The sequence below is a fragment of the Eucalyptus grandis genome, chromosome 8 (assembly GCF_016545825.1).
Source record: "Eucalyptus grandis isolate ANBG69807.140 chromosome 8, ASM1654582v1, whole genome shotgun sequence".
NCBI classification, from domain to species: domain Eukaryota; kingdom Viridiplantae; phylum Streptophyta; class Magnoliopsida; order Myrtales; family Myrtaceae; genus Eucalyptus; species Eucalyptus grandis.
The window spans coordinates 17,090,590-17,118,225 of NC_052619.1; the positions used below are offsets into that span (position 1 = coordinate 17,090,590).

A 27,636-nucleotide genomic window follows, 5' to 3' on the forward strand; every position below is an offset into this window, starting at 1 on the left:
CCAACACCGTGTTTTGTCACCTTGACTACGGGGCCGCAATTCCAGTTTTGACTTTTCTTCGCAAAATTGACTGTTCGTTCCATGAAAAAGAATCGATTTGAATGTTATGTACTCTAAAATGAATAAAATATTCTTTCGAATGAGGCATTGGCGTTCTATTTTATTTTCAGGGTCATTATTCCATGAGTATTGCTTCAATAAATTATGAAGACACAGAGAATTTTATTGGTTGACTTGAACATTTGCATGACCGACAATTCCAACGCGGTTTTTGGTCACCTTCACTGCAATTTATCTGTGATACCCACTTTTTCTTCGCTAGACTTTGTTTTAGTGATTAAATTGGACATATGTATGACCAACGACTCTCAACTCTTTTCATTCATATTACTGTGCCTCCGTCGCATTACCAAATAGCTAAAACTTTCATTGCATCAGATCAAATGATTAAGAGATGATTCAGTCTCTGAGCTCCGTATGCATGTTATGTGCTTTGCTTCTCATATTGCGTGTTCTGCTACTAGGAACGAGTTGTGGCAAAGAAGAATCACTTGTGTGCTGCTTCATCTTGCGACGAAATCCATAACGTACGCTATCCCTTTCAATTGAAGGGCAACCCAAACGGATATGGCCGCTATGAACATAAGCTAGCTTGTGAAAATAATCGCATTGTTCTATATCTATGTGCTGACTAATATTATGTGAAATCAATTTACTACCGTTCCAATCTTAGCAAATAATCATTTGATGGCGAAACGATGGACTGCAAAAAGGTAATTGCTCATCTCTCCCTCATTACTCAATGGCGCCCTCCAACTTTAGTGATCATGATCCATGTGGTTCTTAGCTGTGCCGGTGGTCTTTATGAAGTGCTCACAGCCCCTTGCTTCTACTTCATAAGTCAATACTGAACCATGTATTGAGGGAGCATACCCTTCGGATATGCCCCCTATATTTTTTTCCCAAAGGAAGGTGTACTCATACGTTGTACATGGGTTTGATCTCCGAGTTGGGGACATCAAGGATACTTACACCATAACCATAAAGGCTTTAATACCGCATTATATCCCAGGGTGGAAAAAGGATCGGTATAATCGTGCAAGCTCTCCGTATAAGGACCTCCACGACATGATGGTCGAGGCATTCACTATCTCCTATTATAAACTCTTGCCACCAACAAGTTTCGAATTTTGCTACTTAGGTTTCAGATACCAAAGGGAAAGGTGCATACACCATGATTCCCGAAAGCTCACTTTCCCAGTTCTTTCTTTGTTTCTTTCTTCATCCTCATCCTTTTTCTTAAATGTTAGCTCTACTAAGGCATCGTATAAAAATTTACTTACTGAGTGATAAGGCACGTTTCAATTGGATATTGTAATAGGTCGGTTTGATTTATTGTGAGAAAAAGATGAGATTATTTTATAGGCGAGTGATTGACTGATCCACAAGAATAATATTTCAATTGACAGTGAATAAGTACGTATTAGTTTATTTTTGTGCAAGTGAATATTACACCTATAGTCTTTGCGCATGTCAAGAATGACGAAGGAAGTGAATTTCTAATCGAGACCCACATTGATTGATCATTGGTTGAGAAATGATCATATTGTCTTTTTCGTTGAGATCGTATGTTCATTCATTAAGTGATTCAATAATGAAAAAGAGACGACGGTCATATTCATAATTATAGCACAATTACAAGAGAGTGATTTTAAAATTTAAGCATAGTGAATAAGTAAACGTCACATTATTTTTGTGAATTCAAATGTTGCATCTATAGTCCTTGCGTGTGTCAATCCACGATGACACAATTGAGTTTCTAATCGAGATGTGCCGGTCCCATCACTAGTTGAGAATTTACCATATTGCTTTCTTTCTTTCATAAAGTTTCACATCATCCATAAGCAAGAAGCGCCCATTCCTTATTTTCTTTCTATTTTTGTGGAAAGCGACATTACAAAAGTTAAAATCTATGTACCCGTTATTTAACATTATCCTCTTTCTTGGTTACTAATTTATTTTTTCTCAAAAATGAAAATATTTATATGATGAAATACATCATCCTTTTCCTTTTCGTCTTCAAAATTTAACGAAGCGACACTTATGAAATATTAGCCTTGAAAATAAAATAGAACGCCAGATGCCTTGTTTGAAAGGATTTTGATTGAGTTTAGGGTACAAAACAAACCGATTCTTTTTTAAGATAGTAAAATAAATTTCTAGAGAGAATTAATTTGCCAAGAAAAATCAAATCTGGAAAATGCAGAGAAATTTCCTCCTAATGAATGTGAAAGCTATCTATCACTCGAGATCGTGTTTTTGCAGGGCCATACTTTTTAAGTTTTTCTTCGCTAGACTTTGTTTTAGGGTTGACTTGGACATTTCGATGACCGATGACTCCCAACCCTTTATTAAGCATCCCTCGCATTACCAAGTGAGCTAAAACTTCCATTGCATCAGACCAAACCATAAAGAGATGATTATTTCTCGCAGCTCGATATTCATGCTCCCTGTTTTACTTCTCATATTGCATGTTCTGCTATTGTTAGGGACGAGCTGCCATGCGAAGAAGAATCACTTGTGTGCCCCTTCATCTTGCGGTGAGATCCGTAACATAAGTTATCCTTTTAGATTGAAAGGCGATCCAAAAGACTGCGGTCACTCTTGGTATGAGCTAGCTTGTGAAAATAACCACACTGTTCTATATTTATATGCTGGCCGATATTATGTGAAGTCGATTCATTACGGTTCCTATATTGACCAAAATGACTTCTCTGGTATTATCACGGTGGTTGATGATGGACTGCAAAAGGGTAATTGCTTATCCCTTCCTCGTTACCCATTGATGTACTTCAATTGGTCTAGTCCATTTGGTGATTTCAATCTATATCCATATCAAAATGACACTGTGGCCTTCATGAAGTGCTCACAACCTGTTACTTCTACTTCTTATATTGATGCCACACCATGTATTGAGGGCGCATATTCTGCCGACACAACTCCTTATTTTTCCCAAATGAAGGTGTACTCATACGATGTACATGGAGATCTACGAGCAAGGGATATCAAGGACTCTTGCACCGTAACCATGATGGCATTCGCATCGGATCAAATCTCAGGGCGGAAAGGGGATCAGTATGGGAGCTTACCATACAAGGACCTCCACAACAAGATGGTCGAGGGATTCACTGTCTTTTATGGGAGCTACTTTTATGAGAAAAGTTTCTTTCCATGTCACTTCTTAAGTTTTATTAACCGAAGGGGGTTCTGCGGCTATTATATCCGTAAGCGACGTTCCCTTAAGCTGTTCTTTCTTTTTTTTTCTTCTTCCTCCTCCTCCTTTCCTTAAATGCTAGCTTCACTAAGAGATCTGATCAAAATTTACTTACCAAGTGACGTGGCAGGTTTTAATTGGGTATTTTTAATAAAATCCACACATTAAGACACTAGTTTCTTTAAAAACATAATAGAAAAAAAATTGCCACATCACTTAAGTAGAAAAGTTTAAATAGATTTCTTAGTAGGGTCGGCATGCACTGCTCTTTTTATTTTACGAATCTTGGAGCTTTTTTTCTTTCTGGATTTGACATTGTTGCTTCATTTTTGTTTGGGGAAAAATGGTTGATATAATTGTTGCTCGTGTCCCTTGCATGGCTGTTATTGTTATGCGGTTGAATAAACTGCACGCGTATTGAATGACGTTTGTAAATTAGAATTACGCGCAGCGAGGCGTGAACTTATGAATCATTTGGTATATATATGTGAACAAAAGCAAAATCGCTTTTTTCAAGAGAAATGTCATGCTACGATGGCATGGATTCCCCAATGAATTGAATTTACTGTGATCTGAGCACTGTCATGGAGAGTAAATTATATTTCTGTTTGACTGCTAAAATGATAAATTTAATTCTTCATTGATTGATCGCCTACTCTAATTAATCTGTTGCAGTCACCCGTAATTCTGCGCGGGCCAAGCATTGGTACGCGGAAATTGTAGGTTGGCGCCTCGCCTTCTTCTTGGGTATGACTGCTGGGTCTTTTCTCCTCACAACTATGATGATCTCAAGCACTCTGATTTTTTTGCATTTAAAATTCTTTTTATTGCACTAATCTATGGACAATTTCTATGTAGCCATCTACGTCGCAGCAAGATTCATACTTGGAGCTCCATGTGTGCTGATACTTCTAATCTATAAGTGGATGAGAAGACATTGGGCGATCGACGCAAACATCGAAGAATTCCTACAAGCTCACAATAACTTTTTGCCCATAAGGTACTCTTACTCGGATATCAAGAAGATTACACAAAATTTCAAATGCAAATTAGGTGAGGGGGGATATGGCTCTGTGTATAGAGGAATCCTTAGAAGTGGCAATGAAGTTGCAGTTAAGATTTTGAACAAACCAGAATCTAATGGCCAAGATTTTATTAGTGAAGTGGCCACAATTGGAAGGATCCACCACATCAATGTAGTGCAACTTGTTGGTTTTTGCTTTGATTACTCCAAACAAGCTCTGGTCTACGATTTCATGCCGAATGGCTCTTTGGATAAACACATTTCAAATAAGGATGGTGATGATCCTCTTGATTATAAGAAAATGCATGAGATCTCTCTTGGCATAGCTAGAGGGATAGAGTATCTACATCGGGGATGTGATATGCAAATTCTACACTTTGATATCAAGCCGCACAACATTCTCCTAGACCAAAGTTTCACTCCAAAATTTCTGATTTTGGACTTGCAAGACTTTATCCCATCGGTCATAGCATAGTATCGTTGACTGCGGCAAGAGGAACCTTGGGTTATATGGCACCTGAGCTATTCTACAAAGACATTGGTGGCATTTCTTATAAAGCCGATGTTTACAGTTTTGGGATGATGTTGATGGAAATGGCCGGTAGAAGGAGAAATATAAATGCACATGCAGAGCATTCAAGTCAAATTTACTTTCCTTTGTGGATTTTTGATCAACTTAGCAAAGAAAAGGAGGTTGAGAGGGTAGAAGTCATAGAAGAGGAAAGAGAAACAAGGAAGATGATAATCGTTGCGCTATGGTGTATACAGCTGAGCCCTAATGATCGGCCATCAATGAGGAAAGTTCTAGATATGCTTGAAGGAGATATTGATAAACTACAACTACCTCCAAAACCGTTTTTGTATCCGATAGAGGCACCAATTGATGATGACAACAATGAGATAGAACTTGAAATGGTCTCATCTTCGTCAAGTGCTCCAATAATTTCTAGCAGTTACCAATTTGACCACGGCAATGAGTTTACAAAATCATGTATTGTGTGATTGTTCTCCTCTTGTAGAAATATGATGCAAAATATAATTAATACTATCAGCATGTACCATCATTGATAATGTAATCTATGAAGCTTTTACATGTTTTTCATATAGCATCGGTGTTTTCTATTAGACTCATTATGTCCATGTTTTATAAATGACAATGAATGTTGTATGGCATTCGTTATAATTTTTGTTTTGTGTGAATCCTCTTGGCATAACAATGTAATTTTTTCTTCATGGTAATGTTTGCATTTTGAGCAACGAATCTCTCTCGTTTCCATCTAAAGCTCTCACCCCCACTCTTCAACCCCCGCTCGATCAACCAGCTCGTCATCAGCTACATGCTCAAGCAATCTCTGACTTCGACCTAACCGATGAACGATTGTGGCTATCAATTTTTGCCTTTACGATGAATAGAAATTGAACATGTGATGTCATGTTAGAGGATGTGATGTATTACAAAAGCACAATATCTCAATGCAGTAAGAATTTGTGCATTCACTCGATGATAAGTCATGAGATGGTGCCTTACATTCTTCCGAACAAGTACTATATTCCTCACTGTTGTCCCCTGCACATGAGTCTTATTGCTTAGCAAACATTCCTCCAAACACCGATGTTGATAAGGAACGCACGATATCCACTTCACTCGGATATTGCAGACAGAGAACCCTGACCTGATGCCGAATTAGCAAGGTACTCCTGAATGGAAGCTACAAACAACGCCATTCATCAGGAGTAAGAATACATAGAGAAGTAGCAAAAGTGCATGCTGCTACTTAAACTTGGGTTGCCTCGCCAAGTACAACAGCAATTAACTTTTTCCGCATGGTCTTTTCAATTACTTTAGATGGTTTTTAAAGTATCTAGAAACAGATAAAGCAGGAAGGACCTTCCTAGTACAAGGTCAGAAATTGAAGGCTTTCAATGACTCTGAACAAGTCTCGGTTTGGAGAACACGAAATCGTTCGAGATCACTGCTGAAAGCTGACTCTCAAATATCATATAAAAGCTTTTTTCAGATTTGTTGCACCACGAGTCGAATGCACTGATGGGTAAAAGAACAGAACCGCCATGTCTATGCAACTATGCTGACAAGTAATATTCCAAGCCAAACCTTTACATGAAGAGATTCGCCAGTAGGTAGTCCAAACCAAGTAAGATCGATGACACAGAATGTCGAGCTAAGTGTTAAATATCATAAATACCTTCAGAGAAAGTAAAGGGATAGGGTATGAATCCAAGTGGCTCAAGCCTCGAGCCATTAAAAGTCTGATGGTTGGAAAGGTCCCCTGAAGTTTGCAGCCCGGTGGCCATCGTCAATGAGGTTCGAGAGATGAGAAATTGGTGCATGTGCAGCGTCTAATGCAGCATTTATTATCATTCCCTGTTCTTCCATTGAAGGACAATTAAGATTACCGCCAGATACAAGATGTGGAGCAGACCTTACCACCTCTTCTGATCCAACAAAGCCGACAGGAATGGCTAGTAGCTTGTCAGATTCAGCTCTGTTCATCAACATTTTAGAACCACAAGTGCGAGCACAGTTAGCATCACAACTCGAAGTTGAAACTATGTTCAACTAGAATGCACACCGCGACTATCATGTTGTTATTGGTAGTATGTTCTACCAATGGTAGCAATATGATCATCTAAACAGACGATTCCTATCAAAAGAATATTCAGGTCCTCTGCGCAACACTTTTGACGAGGCAAAAAAACAATTACGCCATGCCTCAGGCCATAAGCCATCAAAGGCACTTGCGCTCTCGAATGATGCATGTATTTAAACTAGTGCAGATGACAGAATTCGCCAAGTAAGATAGTGTGCACAAGCAGGTGATTTATATTAAGAATCCTATAAATGTAGGTGAGTAGCTTTCAGATTGAAATGGAAAGTTAAGCTAATCACTAGAGTAGGTACTATGTTCGACGCAATGGAGAAAAAGTAAACGATATGAGACAGAAACATCTCAAGAATCGAGTTTCTTACTTATTCCTGCAGTTCATCACGCTCATTGGAGAATCATCCTGATGAGAAAGACCATTCATTGTGACAGGAGGCTGTGGAACTGTCTCTTCCAATTCCTTTGACATTTGTTCCTCTGCTGCACCATGAGAGGAAGGCGAGAACAATTGAAACCTCACATAAGTGTTCGAAGTACGACAACAGGACCCGTCTAGTGTACAGCAAAATTCATAGGCTGAACTTCAAGGTCTCCATAAACCGACTTCCAGAAGCAAACGATCATATATAGATGGCCTCACTTAGAAGAGCCCTCGATAACAGGTTCGAGGAGCTGGAAGAGATTCATGGAAAACCGTCCCCAAGTGAAAGGTGAATAGAGGACAATTCGAGCGTAAATTGCGTATCAATTCTCCTTGTGGAAGAACTGATTATTGATACGGCGATGCACTTAAGTTGAGGTCATGTAGTGCGGATTGCTCCCGGCCATCGTGAACTTCATATAGGTGCAAACTCTATGCAATGTCCCTTTGTTTCACTCTATATCGAGCAAGCTTACAGTGCTAGATACGAAGAATCTTTGCTTATTCTTTAATTCTGCCACATTTTCACATCTACTCCGAGGACAAAAACCAGCTCTCGGTGGAGTTTTCATGGTCATGCCATGTCTAGAGCTTCGGGATTCTCTTCTTGTTCCTTGTGTTTTCTTACATAGTTCTGTAGCTATTCGAGTAAAGACAGTGTTAAATTGATGTTGATTCGACATTTTCCAAGTTAAGCATACTAACAGGCGAAGAACTACACAAGTGCTTTTAAATATCGTTATCATCCTGACCGTTTACTCATGACCATTACAATTTTCAGTTTGCCAGTGAGCCGAGATGAAAACTTTTCTCTACAAATGCCACTTGAGAATTTATTGAAAGATGATGGAACGACATGCTTGGCAAACGATAAAAAAAGGTTACTAACTAACCTTCTTAGTGGTTTGTTTATGATATCATGTTTAAACTATGATCAGAATCAGGATGGAAGAGAGATGCTACTTAGTCATGGGAAAATTATCAGAAAAAAATCATTGTACTTTTACCAATTCGGTCATTAATCTTTCACTCATGCCAATTGAATTTTAAATATTTTAATATTTTGCCAATTGAGTTCATCTGGCCAATTTTGTTAGGAAATCGCTAATGTGGACACCGATTATCTTACGTGGCACAAGCGGCGCTAACATGGAGAATTTTTAAAATATTTTAAACTTTTTTTTTAAATTTTTATGAACCTTTTTCTCTTCTTTTTCCATTTTTTTTCTTTTCTTCTCTTTTCCTCCTTTACTTTTTTTTCGCCATGTTTGGTGAGGGTCGCTGAGTCTTCGGTAATAGCTGCAAGGACCCGATGACTCTCACAAGCCACTGTAAAAAAAAAAAAAATTAAAAAATTCCATTCTTTAAAAAGATTATAAGAATTTGTCAAGATTAGTATCAACCATCCTACGTAAGATGGCTGGCGTTCACATCAGTGATTTTTTCTTAAAATTGGCCCAATAAACTCAGTTGGCAAAATGTGAAAATGTTTAGGGGTGCATGACAACCTCTGATTTCTGTTCCGAAACAATTTTTCTCTTCCAGACTTGTTTCTAGAATAGAAATATGTTTGGTAACATTATTTCATTTTTCTATTTCTGAAATAGATTCTTGTTCCAGAAATAGGTTTGGAATAGAAATAAAAAACTAAGGGCACGCATGACAACTATTACTGTTCCCGAAATAGTTTTACTAATAGAAATAGATTTTTCTATTTCTACTTCTAGAAGAGTTTCTAAGAAAAAATAACCTTTTGATAACGACACAAAATTTCTACTCTAAAAATAGAAATTCGTTTGATAACGACACAAAATTTCTTCCTTTCCGAGTTGCCGGCCGGCAACGGCGGCGGTGACGGCGGTCGGCGGTGGCGACGACCGGCGATCGGTGACCGCGCGGCGGCGGTGACCGGCGGCGGCAGCAACCCAGCGACTACACGGGCGGCCGGCGACCGGCGACCGACGGCGGCAGCGGCAACTAGCGGCGGGCCGCGGCGGCAGCGACTACCGGCGACCGGCGGCTGCGGCGACCGGCGACGGAGGCAGCGGCGGCAATCGGCGGCAACCGGCGGCGATAGCGGGGGCCGACAAGCGGTGGTGGGTGGCAGCGGGCGGCGACCGGCGGAGGAGGAGGAGGAGGCAAGACATCGTAAAGGAGATGAGAGTTACCGAAATTAGGGTTTGTGGGAGAAATTATTTCTGATTTTTGTTTCGGAAATAGAGAAGTGGATTTTTTCTACTTCTGATTTCTCTTCCAAACCTATTTCTGGAATAGATTTCTATTCCAGAAATAGAAAAACAGAATAGGTTTATCAAATGGATTTCTCTTCCAGAAACAGGTCTGGAACATAAAAACTATTTCTGGAACAGAAATTTTGGTTATCATGCACGTCTAATTATTTTTAAGTGTTCACTTAAGAGGGCTTGATCGATGATGATTACTCCTGGTCATTGCCGATTTTAAAGTTGAACACTTACAAAAAGAATTACCATCCAAAGGCAATAGGACACTTACAAAATCAGTGACAAAGAGAGAGCCAATCTTGTACCCTAAAATACAATAATGTATGTCAAGATCTTCGGAATATGCGCACGAAATAGTCTAGGATAATTTTCGTCAAGAGATTTTTCTGTTTAATGATTTGTCCAATCATCACTTAATAACTTATTCACGATATAGAAAACAATTAAAGTATCGGCACGTGCTGAATAGACCAATTATTTAGACGAAAAAATTTTGTGCTCGTGTTCGTGTTCGTGTTCATGATTTATAGAAGGGAAATTCGCAACAAAAAGGGAAAAAAATACAACATTTTAATAACTGACTATATCACTATAGAAAAAAAAAAATGAACATGTGCAGTGAAAACGTCATTGGATGTGTCATGTGGCTGTAGGCCTTAAACAAACGGCAGAAGTATCAAATATTAATGATCAATTATCTTTCTATCTCATTAAAAAAAATTACAAGTTATTTTTATTTTTAATGTCATATATTAGTGAGATCCCGAGTAGCAGACCTGCAAGGTCGCAAGTACCGGGATTCTTACCGGTCAACGATATTGACGCAATGTTTTAGTGTTTTTTTTTTTTATTCGTCTCGGTGTTATCTAAGCTTTAGATCCCATGATTTTCTAAATTGAGATCCCACGCAAAATCGATATAAATTACATCATGGAGGATCAATTGAAGAGTTTACGCCAACTGAGAAATACTTGCGTCCTCTACCATGCTGATGCAAGGGGCGCAGTTTGCCAACCATTATAAGGGAGAGGCAATTTTTTTATTCATAAGCTAATTAGCATGATACATCAGCCAACAATGTCTATTATATAGAAAATCTATTTCTTTCTCTTTTCATTACACTTTTACTTATGATGCTCATTAAGGCTCCATTTAGAGATCACAGAAGGTATTTGTTAAGATGTCGAAGTAGATTGCACTAACTTACCATTTTTCTTCTTTCCAATGCTAATTTCATAACCGGAGAAAAAAGAATGAAGACATTGACTACCGTCACAAGTGTTTAGAATTCATAATTACCAGACTTCGCAGCTTTTTTTTTTTTTCCTTATTTGCTTTTTAAAGGTATTTTATTTGAAATCTTTGGGTCTTTTATCAATCACTCGATGTCCAACTTAACAAAAAAAAATCAATTTTCGAAATTTGCAATTTTATTTTAAGCACTTTTAATCTAAAACTTTTCAACTTTCGGTTAAATTTAAAGATACATGATCGCATTCTCTAACCTCAACCTCAGCAAAGTCAACTTGAGATGTCGCCCTCGACAAAACTAATCTGAATCTTGCAGTTAAGATTACAATCGAAAAGAAAAGGCATAAAATACTGAAAAAGAACTTGCCAGAACCGCTCAGCTCCAATGCCTAGTTGAAACCTAAGAATTCACTTTTGTCGTGTCGAAATCTATACAGATGTGAGGAAGCCATCACACCAGAACCCTCCCCTCTTCAACTCTAAACTGAAAAGAAAAGAAAAAAAACAAAAAAACAAAACAAAACAAAACAAACAAACAAAAAAACAGAGAAGACAAGATGCACAAAACAATCGAAGATTTACACAGAGATTGACGAAGCCAGCATGCCCAAGATCACTCAACAGCAACAATAGGAGCAGCAACTAAGAAAAGAGTGGAAAGAAAAGGGCGATATATTATTCGACTTTGCTTAATGTGTTCGCTGTCCATATACTCTTTGAAGGAGGAGCTGTGCCTGAGATCTTTACAACGGCCTGGTGCTTACGCTGTGGTCACCTTTTCTTGGTAATTTTATTGTCGTTGCCATTGCCTTCATGGGGAGGGTTGTTTTTGCATTTCGTTACGTCGACCTTTACAATGTGGTGATCTGATGTCCCTTTTGATGACGGGACTGAATACGACCCTGGAACGAACTCGTATGGGTAATCTGGTGACGCCAATATGTAGTCCACCCTTGTTCCGTATTTGCATGTCCCTTGCACGCCTACAATATAATAGACAGTTTCAAATTACATGTTCAGATAGTAATCACTCAAAAAAAAGACTATGGACTTCAATTTTTATACCACGGATTTTCACATCAGAGGTTGATATCGACAAAGTGATGACAACAACAGATGTACATATTCAACATGATCATCATGCTTCAAATGTTATGAATTTCCATCCATTCAAGCCAATCATGTGATCTTAGAGCGAAAGGAGCATCGTGCTCGAAAAGCACCTTAGATTAGCCATTTGACAGAGCGAAAAAGAAAAATCGAAACATGGGAAAGCGAACAAGTGAGTTCTTACTTTGTCCTTTGGCAATGACGACCACGGACTCGCATTCTCCGGCAAAGTCCTTAGCATCTGTGTACTGCTTGCTCTTCAGAAACCTCATGACTTCAACCTTTGGGGTCGGTTTTCCTATCTCTTCAGAGTACTGTAACAAACACAGGTGCCCATGATTACAAAATCGTCGTAGCTTAAGCTAATTAGTAATCGAGTTTGACGTGTTAACGAATATCACATCAAACATGACAGAAATGTACATACCTTGACGATGTCGGTCCACCGCTCTTGCGAGTAATCAGTCTCGTCAAGAGAGTTGAGGCCACCAGCCAAGATGTGGGGAGAGTCGCTCGACCGGATGATGGCGCCGACTTGCTTCATCCGCCGTTCTCGTCGAGATGATCCAGGTGGGTGCACTGGAAGTTCACTTCCCCAACATGGGGCACTTCTATTGTTGCCTTCAGAACATTCCTGTGTACTAAAACGTATTGAGTTCACAGCCACTTCGATTCCTGGTCAATTTAATATGTCGATCGATTATATTTCAATCCACCCTTTTCTTCTTTTTCTGAATTTTCGTGCAACAAAAGCACATAATCCCTTCACTATCTAAGGCGCAGCTTAATTAATCGAACGCAAAAGTCTTGGAAATTGACTCCATGGCAAGTAATTGAGTGGTGTCTCAAACAAGTTGATTCTATCTGTTCTGTCTTGCTTGAGAGAAATGTAGTTTTCCTTGAAGATGAGTAGTCCTTGTATAGTCTTCAGGTCAAGCATCTGATTTGGCAAATACATAAAATAAAGCAAAAGCAAAATCCTCCCAACGTTACTGTCCTACCTACATACACCTTACCCTGCCCTCATTTAATGTACGCCATAGATCTTATCCTTCGTTTATCTTCCCAACTCCTTATTTAAATACTAAAGAGCAAAAAAATATATATGTAATTTAGCAGGTTCCTAAGCATTCTCTTGAATATATCAGCAATTAATACAGAATGATCTTCAACGCTGACTCTCATCAACCCACTAAATGCAACCAGAAATGAAAAAAAGAGGAATGAAAGAAGTCCAAGACGGTCTTTCATCACACACTCGCACGAATTTCGAATAGTTATAACCGAAGATATTATTATTATTATTATTATTATTATTATTATTATTATTATTATTATTATTGTTGTTGTTGTTGTTGTTGTTGTTGTTGTTGTTGTTGTTGTTGTTGTTGATAAATGAAAATTCTCTGGAGAACCCATATCTTAAATCATAGAAAGAAAAACAATGGTTTTTTTTAATTTAATTTATATTTTAATTCTGACTGGCATTGCTCGCAGCTGGTGCTGGGATCCTTGGAAAGGCTTGTTATAGATGAAGTCAAATATTTGTTTTTAGAGGCTTTTTTTTTCTTTTCTATTAGATTTCCTTTTAGGTTAAAAGTGGTATCTTTATATTAGCGATAAAAAGAATCCTAGCCGTCAAAAGACGCTGAAAAAGGAAATAGAGAGGCAAGAAAAAGAGAGAAGAAAAAAGTGAGTTTTTTCTTGATGAGGGTTCTCAATCTCTTTGTGCCCTGATCTTGAGAGAAGATCGTCGTTGTATTCCAACTTTTTCGAAGTCTAGTGGATTCGCAGAGTGCCTCTGCGCGGAGACGTAGCCCAGGTTTGGGTGAACTTCGATAACAAATTTTCTGGCGTGTTCATCTGATTCTGCTCTTTTATTACTATATTATGTCTGGTGAATTGTTTGCGAGCGTTATTTTTCTGGAATCGACGTGCGATTTCGTAACAACTGGTATCAGAGCCTGGGTTGGCTAATCGAGAACATCGAGGGTTTTTCGGTGACGTTCGATGAAAGCAAACAAGATGGCAGAAGATAAAATCATAATCGATAAGTTCAATGGGGAGGACTTCGGATGGTGGAAACTACAAATAGAGGATTATCTTTATCAAAAAGATCTCTATGCACCACTTGAGGGTTGGAAACCGGAGATGGCGGAAGTGGATCCGACAGCAGAAGCCGGATGGAAAATTCTTGATTGAAAGGCATTAGGTGCGATTCGTCTAGGGTTGACGAAAAAGACAGGATACCACATCGCGAAAGCAAAAACTGCAAAAGAAGCCATGGATATTCTAACAAATATTTTTGAGAAGCCGTCCACATCAAATCAGGTATTTTTGTTGAAGAAACTGGTTAATATGAAGTTATCGATAGAGGTTCGTGGCGAGCATATTAATAGTTTCACGCAGGTCACGGGTCAATTGGAATCCGCAGGCATAAATTTAGACATGAAGCTTCAAGCTTTATTATTTTTATGTTGTCTTCCAGAAAGCTACAATACCGCAGTGCAGGGAATTTCGAGCACCATGAATGATGATTTAACTCTTGATGATGCTGTGAGTAGTATCATGGATGAAGAGATGCGAAGGAAAGTCTCAGGTGGAGATAATTTTTCTGCATCTACATCTTCAACGGCACTTGCAGTGGAGAACTGTGGAAGAAGTAAAAGTAGAGGAAATTTCAACGGTCGTGGCAGATTACAATCAAGGGGTAAGAGACAAGTTGCAAAAGATGAGTATTGCTTTTGTCACAAAACCGGACATCGGAGGTTTTCAGTGTGAAGCCTACAAAAAGAAGCAGCAAGATGAGAATCAGGGTGCTAATGTAGTTAGCGATGAATCTTTGCTAGATAACTTGTGTTTGTCTGCAGGGTTTGTGTGACATCCCGAATTTCAACCCCGTCCCGAATATATGAAATGGGCATTTCGCCAGCGCGCCTATGGTCCTTTTCTCTGAGCTGATCACTCACGAGTTAATCAATCTATTGGGTGAAGCCGTTAAGGGATATAACCGCGGTAAAATCCCTAAAAGCTACTCAATAGGTCGGATTGGACTAGAATTGCGTTCGGTTGATTTTAGCCACGAAATGGAATTCGGTTTCGGAATTCAGACATTCGAGCATGTCACGGTTCATGAATAGGACGTCGTCTTGTCTTTTGGAGAAATTCCATCGAGTTTGGGATTTTTGACGGAAAATCGTTGCGGACGATTCGGAAAATAATCGGAAACTCGGATTGGCCAATTTGAAGAGACTTTTGGCATCTAGTGTAAGTGAATCGGTGAATGGAAGTTGTTTGGGCTTTTTCTGAACTCAAATCGGGCCTCAATCGAATTTATTTGTTCAGAATACTGGATTCCGAAGAAAAATGAATTAAAATTCGGAATAGAAGAAAATGACCGTTTTTGTTGCCCGAGATTCTTTGTTGAGGTAAATTTTGGGCATCAAAGCAAGTGGGAATCAAGTACCTTAGTCTGGGAATTTTCAGGGATCAAATTGGACTAAGAATTATCATTTTTTGGGATTTTCATTTAATTCCTTTTTTATTTCTATTCCTTCATTTTCCTTCCCCTTTGCGCACGTTCCTCCCCTAGCCGCCCACATTTCTCTCTCTCTCTCTCTCTCTCTCTCTCGTTCTCGTGCGGAACACCCCACGCCGACGTCCCCACTGCCGTGTCTCTCTTTTCCTTCCTCTTCTTATCTCTGACTTCTTCTTTTTTTATGTTTATCCCCTTCCCCACGTTGTTCGGTTTTGGACCGACACACACACACACGAGCCTCCTCCTCTTTTCTTTCGTTGAACCTCACCCCTCACTCAACGACACAGCTCCATTTTTTGTTGATCTTCTCCGCCGATTGTTGCCTCGCGCCCGCGAAGGAACGTTCGCCAGTCAAGCCTCGCGTTCCTTGCACTTCGGTTCAGCCCCATCTCACTATTCCAGCCGTCCCTGCAGTGCGTCCAACAGCTTCTTTGGCCTCGTGTTGGAGCCGTTCCGCCACCGTGGACCCCCGCTTAGCCACGCCGGACCACCACCTGTCTTCCCGACCCTTCTCCGCCCCCAACCATCTCATTTCCCCTCTGTTTTGCAGCCAAACCAGCAACCCACCGAGTGGGTTTCCAGCTCACTCGTGGGCCGTTTTGGGCCGTTTCCGGGCCCCGAACCTGAGGCCCGCTTTGGAGTTTGTTGTTCCTCGCGTCGCCCCCGTCGGATTGATCCGATTTGCACGCGATTCCGGTGAGTAACCTCACTAATCCATGATTAGTTGGCTAATTATGCTTAAGGGTTGTTTAGTTTTAATTAATTAGGTTAAGGTGGTTAGATTAGAATAGATTAGTGATTATTAATTAATTGTGATGTAAATTAGATAAATTGAATGTGTATTTAGTAAGTAGACATGGCCTACTATTTATTGAAGGTAGCTCGGGAATTTTCCGACCTCTAATCGGGCTTCAATTTGACGATTCGGACCTAAGTGGAATTTTTGGCATTTAAATATTATTTTTCGGAATTAATTAATAAATTATTTATTTTCCGAAAATTCAACTGGGATGGTCAGTGACCGGAATATTATGCTAATGACCGTGGTGAAGTCCGTTTATTTAATTGGGCTTTATGTTGAGCTAAATGGAATTTTTAAGATTTATTAATTAATTTTTGAAATTAATTAATTAATTAATTATTTTTCGGAAATTAAGTTTGAGATGGCCGACGACCGAAATCTCGTGCTGATTGTCGTGGCGCAGTCCGGTTATTTATTTGAGCTTTGAATTGTGCTGAATTGATTTAATTGTGGATATTTAGGATATGTTCATAAATTGATTATTTGGATAAATTGAGTACGAATTAAGGTTGTGGATAATTACTTTAGAAATAGGATGAATCATGATGAAAGGCTCGTGACTCGGTGAATAGTACATCATCTCGGAGAATGCACGTGGCTCAGTGATTTGGTATATTGCTTCGGAGAATGCACGTGGCTCGATGATTAGTACGTCGTCTTGGAGAATGCACGTGGCTTGATGATTAGATATGTCACCTCGGAGAATGCACATGGCTCGGTGACGAAGTATGTGTCCTTGGAGAATGCATGTGGCTCAGTGATTAAGTGTGGCATCTTGAAAGAGACACGTGGGCTCGGTTATTTGATGCATTACCTCGGAGAATGCAAGTGGTCTCAATGAGTACATTTGGCATCTTGAAGAGACACGTGGGCTCAGTGACTTGATGCATCGCCTTGGAGAATGCACGTGGGCTTGTTGATTTAAAATGACATTTTAAAGAGCACGTGGCTCGATGATCGGTTCCATCACCTCGGAGAATGCACGTGGCTCGGTGATTGGTTTTATCAGTTGAGACTGAATAGCAATAGCTTAAATGACTGGGAAATGGTCAGGCTGACATGTAATCGACTAGGTCGATTGATCATTGCTTTGATTTGATGTTGTGAATTGATTGACTGAATGGAAATGACCGTGAGTGGTCTCATTGGCATATAATCGACTAGGTCGATTTGATCGATGCTTTGATCTGTGATATGATTGCTTGGGTGCCTATTATGAATTGTACTGACTTGCAGGTGGGATCTAAGGCCAAGGTAAGTCCTCTGACCTGTGCGTGTTTAGGCAGCCTATAGTATAATGGTTTACTAATCGGGCCTTAGTGGGGTAGAACTCGCTGAGACATAGTCTCATCCCGGTTTGGGGAAAACATTTCAAGACTCTGGTGAGGAGCTGAGGAGAAGGAGTCTGAGAAGGAGAACTCGGAGGTGAAACCTGAGGAGGAGAATTTTTGGAAGAAGAAGATAATACCGAGAGAGATCTTGAGTACGACCTGGATGGATTGAGATTCCATCTTCTTTTATGAACTTCAATTGATGTAAATAGTTATGAAATTCTCTGGTTTGTGTTTGGTACAAAAGTTTGGTTATAAGTTTCAATATGAAAAATATGGCCCTACTTTTCTATCCCATTGTTTTATTGTCTGGGATTTATAACTGCTTCCGCGTGTGCTTAATAAATGAAAGGGTCGGCGATGCATAGTCCTGGGATATTGCATTTTAAAATCGACCAAATAGAAGGATGTGTGCGTGCCCGAGGATCGGGGCGTGACAGTTTGACTTGACAACAGATAAATGGTTTATTGATTCTGGCGCTTCTTTTCATTGCACCTCGCAAAGAGACATATTTGATGATTATGCCAGTGGAGATTTTGGACAAGTGGTTGTGGGAAACGGCCACACGTGTCCAATTGTTGGGAAAGGAACCATGACTGTGAACATCTTAGGTGGAGGACGTCTAATTTTGCGTGAAACTAGGCATATTCCGGAATTAAAGAAAAATCTGATTTCAACCAGTCAACTTGACCAAGAAGGTTTGGTAATAACCTTTGGCCGTGGAGAGTGGAAGATAACCTCAGGGATAAGAGTAGTAGCAAAGGGAAAGCGTACGGGTACACTTTACCTTCTCCAAGGAGACAATATCAGTGATATGGCTGCAACTACAATGGCTACAGGTAATTTATCTACTCTTTGGCATTATCGTTTGGGACATCTTGGTGAAAAAAGGTGTAAAGCAATTACACTTGAGGAAATTACTTCTGGGTTTACAAAAAGTTGAGTTAGATTTTTGTGAGAGTTGCATTTATGGAAAATAGAAGGCTATTAGTTTTCAATTGAATGGACGACAAAATAAAGGCGAGAAGCTAGAGTTGGTTCATACTGATGTATGGGGACCTGCTTAGGAACTTTCTTATGGTGGTAAGAGATATTTTGTCACATTCATTGATGATGCAACAAGGAAGACTTGGGTCTATGCTCTTAAAGAAAAATCAGAAGTATTCAGGATGTTCAGAATGTGGAAAACCGTGGTAGAAAAAGAAACAGGTTATCAGATTAAAGCTCTGAAATCTGATAATGGTGGTGAATACACAAGTAAGGAATTTGCAGAATATTTGAGTCGAGAGGGCATACACGTGTTAAAGACTGTTCCTAGAACTCCTCAAGAGAACGGTGTAGCTGAAAGAATGAACAAGACTATTCTAGAACGTGCGAGATGCATGAGACTACACGCGCATCTCTCACTACACTTATGGGCTGCCACAGTTGATGTAGCTGTTTATCTTATCAACAGAAGTCCATCTAGTGCGTTGGATGGAGAAATACCACAAGAACGGTGGTCAGGTAAAAAGATTAATTATTCTCATCTAAAGGTGTTTGGTTATATTGCATATGCTTTGATTGATAGGGATGATAGAAAAAAGCTTGATGCTAAGTCCCAGAAGTGCGTCTTTATCGGATACGGTGGCGACGAGTATGGCCATAGGCTTTGGCATTATGAGAATAACAAAGTCATCCGCAGTCGCAATGTGGTATTCCATGAAGAAAAGATGTACAAGGATCGTCAGACAGAGACAGAGCATGAGAAGGTAGTACAACCAGAATATGTTGAATTAGACACAATGCCCGTGAAGATGTTTCCAGTAGATCAAAGTTCACTTGAAAGAGAGGTTCAAGATGAGCCTATTATCAGTGAAGAGGTAGTTCAAGAAGAACGCAGCGATTCGGAGCAAACGAATGACCCTGAAGTACCTATCTTGAGAAGGTCTACACGTGTGAGAAAGCCAAAGGTAATTTTTGATCCATCAGCTAATACTGTTGTTGACACCTAAATTTTGGCTACCCGTTTAGTCATTTATCGCATTAAAAAAATTAGGGGTTAATTTTATCCTGAAAAAATATCAATTGCATAGCATATAGATGTAGGTGCATTTATTTTTAATTTACATGTTTTGCATTTATTTATTGGACCGGTGACGGGTGTATTTGAATTAGTAGTTCTGAACTTTAAATTGACAGGCCGGACTAAGCCCATGAGCGAGCAAATTGGCCCAAGCTTTTTTTAAGTAATCGGAAATTATCTCGTGAGAAAATAAAAATTTGAAATTTTCCGGGATATGATGATTTTTTTGGATAGGGCAGATGTGAAAAGTGAATATTACATTTGGAAGAAAAAGAATCTTCATGGATATCAATTTGGGAAAAATTAAAACCCTAGTCTGAAGCTTATAAATAGATTAGTTGTATAGGGTTTTAGAGGGAGGCCACACATTGAGACACACAGCCAACAGAAAGCGAGAGAGGAAAACAGAGAGGAAGGTCGCATACATGGAAGAGAGGAGCAATTAGAGAGAGAGAGAGAGAGAGAGAGAGAGAGAGAGAGAGAGAGAGAGAGAGAGAGAGAGAGGTTCGCGGACATATCCGTCAGTCTAAATCCGCTGCCAACTCCCTCGTTGCCGCTGACTTGATGCTTCCAGTTGTCTGACTTGCGTCGGTCCAGCGTTGCTGATAGTCTTGACAACAACATCAACGGGTTTCGCCTAGTCGCTGTGCCACTCCAGTTTAACGTGTTCCCTGAGAAACCGGCACCTTCCTCGTGCTGCATCCGGTCAATTCCCACGGTGCTACAACTATTGCACGACAACGTGCAGCGTCAGAATATCAGCAAATTTTCAGCGAGCTCCCCAGTGCTCCTGCACCGAATCTAGCCATCATAATCTGAGTTTTTCCCTGCAGGTTTACCAGTGCCTTTGCCCACGACTGACAACAAATCATCAGCCTTCTTTCGTTCCAATATCTCATCACTGCAGACGCAGTCAGCATGTAACTGCTGTGCCGAGCTTGTCCAGCGGGCACCGAGCCTCCATCGAGAAGTCCCCACAGTGAGTTGTTCCTTCCCTGGCCAAGAATTACTGGACCAGCAGGCTTTGTCGAGCAACCCATAATCAGAGTCCCATCATCGGTCCGCACGTGACACCACCACGGATTCCTTGTCGATGAAGCTGCTGCCACACTGAGACCAAACCGAGGAGATCATCAAGCTATTAAGGGAGTTATCAATTCTCAATAAAAATTCCACTTTTCTTTCTCTACAGTCACGTAAAAGGAAAACATATCATACCCATGTGAACACCTGAAAATAAGAGAAGAAGAGTTTTCTGGTTTTCTCATGGCTTTGCTTTCCTGACGTGGTTATTATATGTTTAATGCATTGCCACACACAGCCACGATCTCCATTAATCGCAGACACCACCTGGCGCAAGTCTAGTCCGCTCCATTGATTTTCCCAGATTTGTTGAGTAGTTCGTTGCGACGATTCAGTCCAATCCAGCGGCCGCCGCATCGGTTCCAGCATCATCCACCACGAGCCATCGCTGGTCCCATCACCCGATGAGTCCAAATTTGAGAACGATATTACGAAATTGGTAAAGATATTATCCAAATTTAATTTGATAATTTCCTTACTTAATTTGTTGATATTGCGTTCAAATTCAAATCTTCCGATGATGCATCCAATCCAAATTTTCTCGGAAATCTTTTTAAATTAGGGATTTATTCCTTAAATTCACAACGTGCACATGATTGATAGTCCGATTTCACGTTCGAAATACGACATGCAATCGCACGGAAAAATTGCCAATCCGATCTCATGCGCGAGATACGATTCGTCAATTTATTTCCCTAAATTAAATGGACATGGATGATATCTTGCTTGATTTGGTGCCGTGCTTTCTTGATGCCTCTATTTGATTGCTCCCATAAAAGAAAAACCCAAAAATATTTATTTGAGTTAGGTTAAATGCATGTTAGGATATTACTGGTTTTAAGGTTATGTTGCATGTTTAGTATAGGAAATCTATTTCGAATTTCTTAAATAAAAAGACCAAAAGCATTAGTTTAGGATATCATATTTTCTTCTCATTAATTTAAATTGCACGTTTAATTATTTGGCAATTTTAATTTCCAATTTCGTAATAAAAAAGGCAAAAAAAAAAAAAAAAAAAATAGAATTAGGGCATTCTTTGCACGTCATTGCATATTATGGTAGATTGCATGCTTATTAAGAAAATAAAAAATCATGTGCACGTCATATAGCATTAGGTTCATGAAATGCATGTCGTTTAGTGATTGTTGCTAGGTGCATTTAATTAGAAATTGGCCATCACTAAGATTATATCATTTTGGTTAATTTAGATCACATGTTTAATTATTGCATGTTCATTAAGAAAACACAAAAAAATTATTTTACTCATTCATATAGTTTAGGCTATATTGTCATGTCATAATATTTCATGTTAGATTAGTAGCATGCATTGCATATTGCACGATTTTAATTAATTAAGTAAAAAAAAAATTGCATGTTAATTAGAAATCATATCTAGAATTGTTGATGTGAATTCTGATCTAACGACGCAGATGCTTTCGTTGCTATGAGGTAAGTCCTGCAATTTATTTACTGCTTTACTTGGGTGTTAAATTGGTGATTTGCGCACCCGCATGATCGCTTCACATGTTAGGGAATTAGATTTAAAATTAATCCAAGTTGCCTGCAAAACATTTTTTTGAAAATAAAAGAATGGTACCGAAAGGGCATTAGAGAAATCTAGTGTAACCAAGTCCCCATACCCATAGTCTCTGGTTCGTAGAAGTAAAGTAAATCTCCAATCACTTTACTTGGGTTTCTAATCGACCCACCAAAAATAGATTAGTGGCGACTCCTAATTAAAAATCAATTGCATGTTGAGAAATTTAAACCTAAAGTCGCGAATTGGTATGGGCTTGGGAGGACCCGAGTTAAGTCTAGGCTTAACAATCCATTAGCCAAACCCTAAGTGATTCACACTCTCGAAAAATTTGGGTCGCGACAACTGTTCTAAGCCATGTCTTATATACAGATTTGGGAGAACCGGAGACTTACGATGAGGCAAAGGTAGACACGTCTCACTTGCAGTGGGAGTGTGCTATGAAAGACAAGATGAGCTCGTTATTTCAGAACAAAACTTGGGAGTTGACCAAGTTGCCCACAGTAAAAAGCTTTATTAAACAAAATGGGTGTACGGGGTTAAGAATGAAGTAGATGGTAGTATTAGATACAAGGCGAGACTTGTAGTCAAGGGCTTTTCTCAGAAAGAAGGGATTGACTACTCTGAGATATTTTCACCTGTAGTGAAAATGACATCAATTAGAGTTCTGCTGAGTATAGTTGCAGTGGAGGATCTTCATCTTGAGCAGTTAGACGTAAAAACAACGTTTTTACGTGGTGACTTCTATGAAGAATTATACATGACACAACCTAAGGGTTTTGAATTCAAAGGTAAGGAGCACATGGTATGTCGCTTGAAGAAAAGCTTGTATGGGTTGAAACAAGCTCCGCGGCAATGGTACCTAAAATTTGATAGTTTCATGCAAGAAAAAGGATTTGCACACTGTGAGTCTGATCACTGTGTTTATTTTCGCAAATATGATGATGGTGACATTGTGTATCTCTCTTTATATGTGGATGACATGCTGGTGGCTAGTTCCAATATGAAGAGAATCGTAGAAGTGAAGAAGTTGTTATCATCACAATTTGCTATGAAAGACTTGGGAGAAGCCAAGAATATTTTAGGCATGAAAATCGTCAGGGACAGTAAAAATAAGAAATTATGGTTGTCCCAGGAAGACTATGTGAACAAGGTGTTAAAGAGATTTAACATGGACAAGGCAAAACCGGTTGCAACTCCTCTAGTGAGTCACTTCAAACTTTCCAATGATATGTGTCCAAGCACTCAAGCTTTGAAAGATGAGATAACGGTAGTTCCATATGCATCAGCAGTGGGGAGTTTGATGTATGCCATGGTGGGCACGAGACTGGGCATTGCACAAGCAGTGGGAGTTGTGAGTCGATATATACAGAACCCATGCAGAGAGCATTGGAATGCAGTGAAATAGATATTGAGATATCTAGCAGGTACTTCCAATTACTCACTTTGTTATGGTGGTACATCTCTAGAGTTGCAGGGTTATGTAGATGCAGATCATTCGGGTGATCGAGATAGTGGTAAGAGTACCACTGGATATGTCTTTACAGTTGCAGATACATCAGTGAGTTGGGTATCTCAACTACAAAAGAAGTGGCTTTATCGATGACAGAGGCAGAATATGTAGCGATTACAGAAGCCTCTAAGGAAATCATGTGGTTACAAGATTATATGGAGGAGTTACATCGAAAACAGGTCGGTCGGATTTGTGGAGTGATAGTCAAAGTGCAAGTGCACTTAGCAAAGAATGCAGCTTATCACTCAAGGACTAGACATATCAAGAAGCGTTATCACTTTATCAAGTCAGCATTGAAATATAATGAGTTAAAGTTACAGAAGATTGATGGTTCGAAGAATCCAGCTGACATGATGACCAAGGTAGTAGATAGAGAGAAGCATATTTTATGTACTACTACTATTGGTATTACTCCATGTTGATTGATGAGGAGTATGGCAGAGGCACAAGTTTTTCAACTACTATTTTTTGAAGAGGATGGATGCAAAGTTGCTTGGTGCTTGGGTATATTTGTCTTCAAGTGGGAGATTGTTATAGATGAAGTCAAATATTTGTTTTTAGGGGCTTTTTTGTCTTTTTTATTAGATTTCCTTTTAGGTTAAAAGTGGTATATTTATATTAGCAATAAAAAGAACCCTAGCCGTCAAAAGACGCTGAAAAATGAAATAGAGAGGCAAGAAAAAGAGAGAAGAAAAAAGAGAGTTTTTTTCTTGATGAGGGTTCTCAATCTCTTTGTGCCCTGATTTTGAGAGAAGATCGTCGTTATATTCCAACTTTTTCGAAGTCTAGTGAATTCGCAGAGTGCCTCTACGCGGAAACGTAGCCCAGGTTTGGGTGAACTTCGATAACAAATTTTTTGGCGTGTTCATCTGATTCTGCTCTTTTATTACTATATTATGTCTAATGAATTGTTTGCGAGCGTTATTTTTCTGGAATCGACGTGCGATTTCGTAACAAGGCCCACCATTGTTGTTGCAGATAGCTTTCCGTAAGTTGTACAAAGGCAAACAGGCTATGGGAGAAAAGCCTTGGGGAATTCTTGAATTTTTGGTGGTAGGGCTCACCGTTCTCGTGAATAATATTCCAAATTCTTCCCAGATCAGTTACTGGACAACTCCATTCAGATAATTCCAAATAGAAAAAAAGGGAGGGAAAAAAAAAGACAAAATATAAACCAAGTGACAGCAAGATTTTCATCCACAAAGTCTGATGGCTAGGCAAAAGCTTATTTTTTGGTCTTGTGAATTTTTATTACATCCACCTTACCTTAATTTCAACGAATATTTCAACTGTCCGAAGTGGATTTGCAGTGTCGTAGATGGGTCTGCGAAATTAATCTTTTCACTTGGAAAAATGTAAGAAAAAATTATATAATATGTCTAGAGGAAATATTAATTTATGATATATTATCAAACTTCGCTTTCAATGGTGGACGCCGCAATAAACAAATGAAAATATATTTTAAATTTCGAAATCGCCTAGGAAGGCCACTTGCTCAATGAGAAAGAGAGCATATCATCGTCACCATAATTACGAAAATGATAGCAAGAATAACAGGTAAAAAATATGTGGAAATTAATAAATTAGTAAATAAAATAAAATAAAACGAAATGACTGACCTGAAATCGGTGTCGTCGAATATCTTCTGGACCTTCCAGTGCTTGATCGGCCATCGGGAGAGGACGGCGTTGCCGTACTCCGGCGCCCGGCTCTCGGCGAACGCGTAGCTCATCCCCAGCGCCGCCGCCAGCTCCGATAGCGGCTTCATCTCCCTCTCCTCCTACGCCTTCACGTCCTGCAGCGCCACTATGTCCGCGTCCAGCTCCCGCAGCACCTCCACCACCGTCCTCGCGCTCCTGTACGCCTGCCAGCCGCCCTGGGGGTCGCCGCCACTGACCCCGCCGTTCTCGAGGCTCCCCCTCGCCGTTGCCAGAGCCTTCCCTTTGAAGATTCGATCGATCGACGCTGAGGCCAAGGACGAGGAGTGGGGAGATGGAGAAGGAGAAGTCGGAGGTTCGGCGGCGGCGGACGTTCTGCCGAAGCTCAGGTTCCACCAGCTGCGGAGGAGGGAGATTTCGTTGTCCGGCAGGTTGATGGAGACCCGGAGCTTCGATCTGGCGAACTTCTGCTGCTTCGTCAGGTGATCCTGGCCGTTGATCGGGTGCAGGGGAGACTGCTTGATTGTGCCCCTGGCATCCATGTCTTCTGGCTTGATGTTCGGGAAGGTTACAAGAGAACTAACCGTCATCTCCTAAAAGCTGCACAGCAGAAACTATAGAGTTATCCTCAGCTTGACCTCTGGCTCTCTCTTTCTTATCTGAATCATATAAAGAATCTCCACCATCCTTCTCAGCCTCTGTGATCTCGCAATGGGAAAACTCAAATGAATGATCAGCTGAATTCATCACATGAAGACTTTCAGCATTGATACCGGCAGGAGAATCATAAAATTCGAAAGGAAATACAGACTCAGCCTTGCTTGATGTTTGTGAATTGGCAGATGGTGTGCTGCTGGACATAATTTCCGAATGACATTGCAATTTAGAAGTATGCAGGCAGCGAGAAGTGCAATATATAGCATAGAAATGGCATTCAACAAAGCAAAGGAGGCAAGGAGAAAGGCCACCATGTTAATTTCGAGGCCAAAGAGATTAAACATGTTCTCCATCCAAAATTTATGTAGACTATGAAGATTGTCTTCTGCGTTTCAAATCTCTCCTTCTCATGGTGATAATCCTTTTCTTGTTCCATTTGTGGCTTTCGTTGGTGCTTCCCCAAATATATCCAAAGGAATATTTTCTAGCACTGCCTTGGGTACATTATTTGATGCTTGAGAAAAACCAGAGGCTGAGGAAGACAAATTGTTTCTCACGCCTTCTGTTTCACAAGGAATTGCAGGAGAATCTGCAGGTGATTTGCTTGCCCCGTTTGAATTAGAAAAATCCCTAAACACTTCTTCTGCTGATACAAACAGAGGGCAAGGTTCTTTGGTGTAATTTCTGCTCAAAATGTGAGTTAGTACTTTCTGCAACCAATGGAAGACGTTGTATTGAAGGATACAAGCAGATATCATCAGCACTTTTCCCCCTTAAACCCAATTCTAGACCCTGAAAGCCTGACTGAAATAACTCAAAACCCAAGAACTTGGCCAAACTAAAGTCATTCTGTCCAGAAAACATTCCTGCCTGGGCACCCTACATCTGAAAGAGATATTCTGTCATCACCAGAATTCCTGTATAAAGAAGGAATAATTTTGATGGGATTCGATATGCTTTAGGTAAAAGGGAACAAATGACAAGACCGAGCAGATAAAGGAAACCAAAGAGACTAATTGGTGACAATGATGCATAGAACTTTGATATACACACTATCTTGTCTCCGTGCCTAATGAGGAAACTCTTAATAAATCAAAGTACTCCAAATTCCATAAGTTTGGAGTCATCAGATTGGATATACTTGCTCTGTCTCCTCTCGTAGCTGTAAAGCTGCATCACAATCAGTATTGCAATAGACTGCCAAATATTCTGCAATAGCGAAGCTTCTGAGTTGTAGGCCAAGTAAAACTGAAGATCAATCAACCCTGACAACCACATCTCAAAGGTGTCTTCTTGTCCTTTCAACAAGTTGTCTTCCCATGATCCAACATAGGAGGAGCAAAATATAGCCAAACGATATGTGACTGGGTGTCACCAAGTAAACTGTTAGGAGGATTGTCAAAAAATCAATATACATGCCACACGAGCAATACATTGATAGAAACTTCTGCCCAGTTGCACCAAGAAACAATGCGATCCTCCTCTCCCGAAATTGAAAGGAAAT

The 27,636-nt window shown here is 39.9% G+C and overlaps 1 non-coding gene and 1 pseudogene across 1 annotated transcript; one reads left to right on the forward strand and one right to left on the reverse strand.

The window, feature by feature from the left end:
* Positions 1-2,845: 2,845 nt before the first annotated feature.
* On the forward strand, positions 2,846-5,300 carry LOC120287021 (annotated as a pseudogene).
* Positions 5,301-11,594: 6,294 nt separating this feature from the next.
* On the reverse strand, positions 11,595-26,497 carry LOC104457063. The gene is made up of 4 exons (XR_005545408.1): positions 25,437-26,497; positions 12,375-12,581; positions 12,132-12,261; positions 11,595-11,820 (listed from the first exon to the last, which is right to left on the reverse strand). It is a non-coding gene; the product is annotated as an uncharacterized LOC104457063 (transcript).
* Between the last annotated feature and the right edge of the window lie 1,139 nt (positions 26,498-27,636).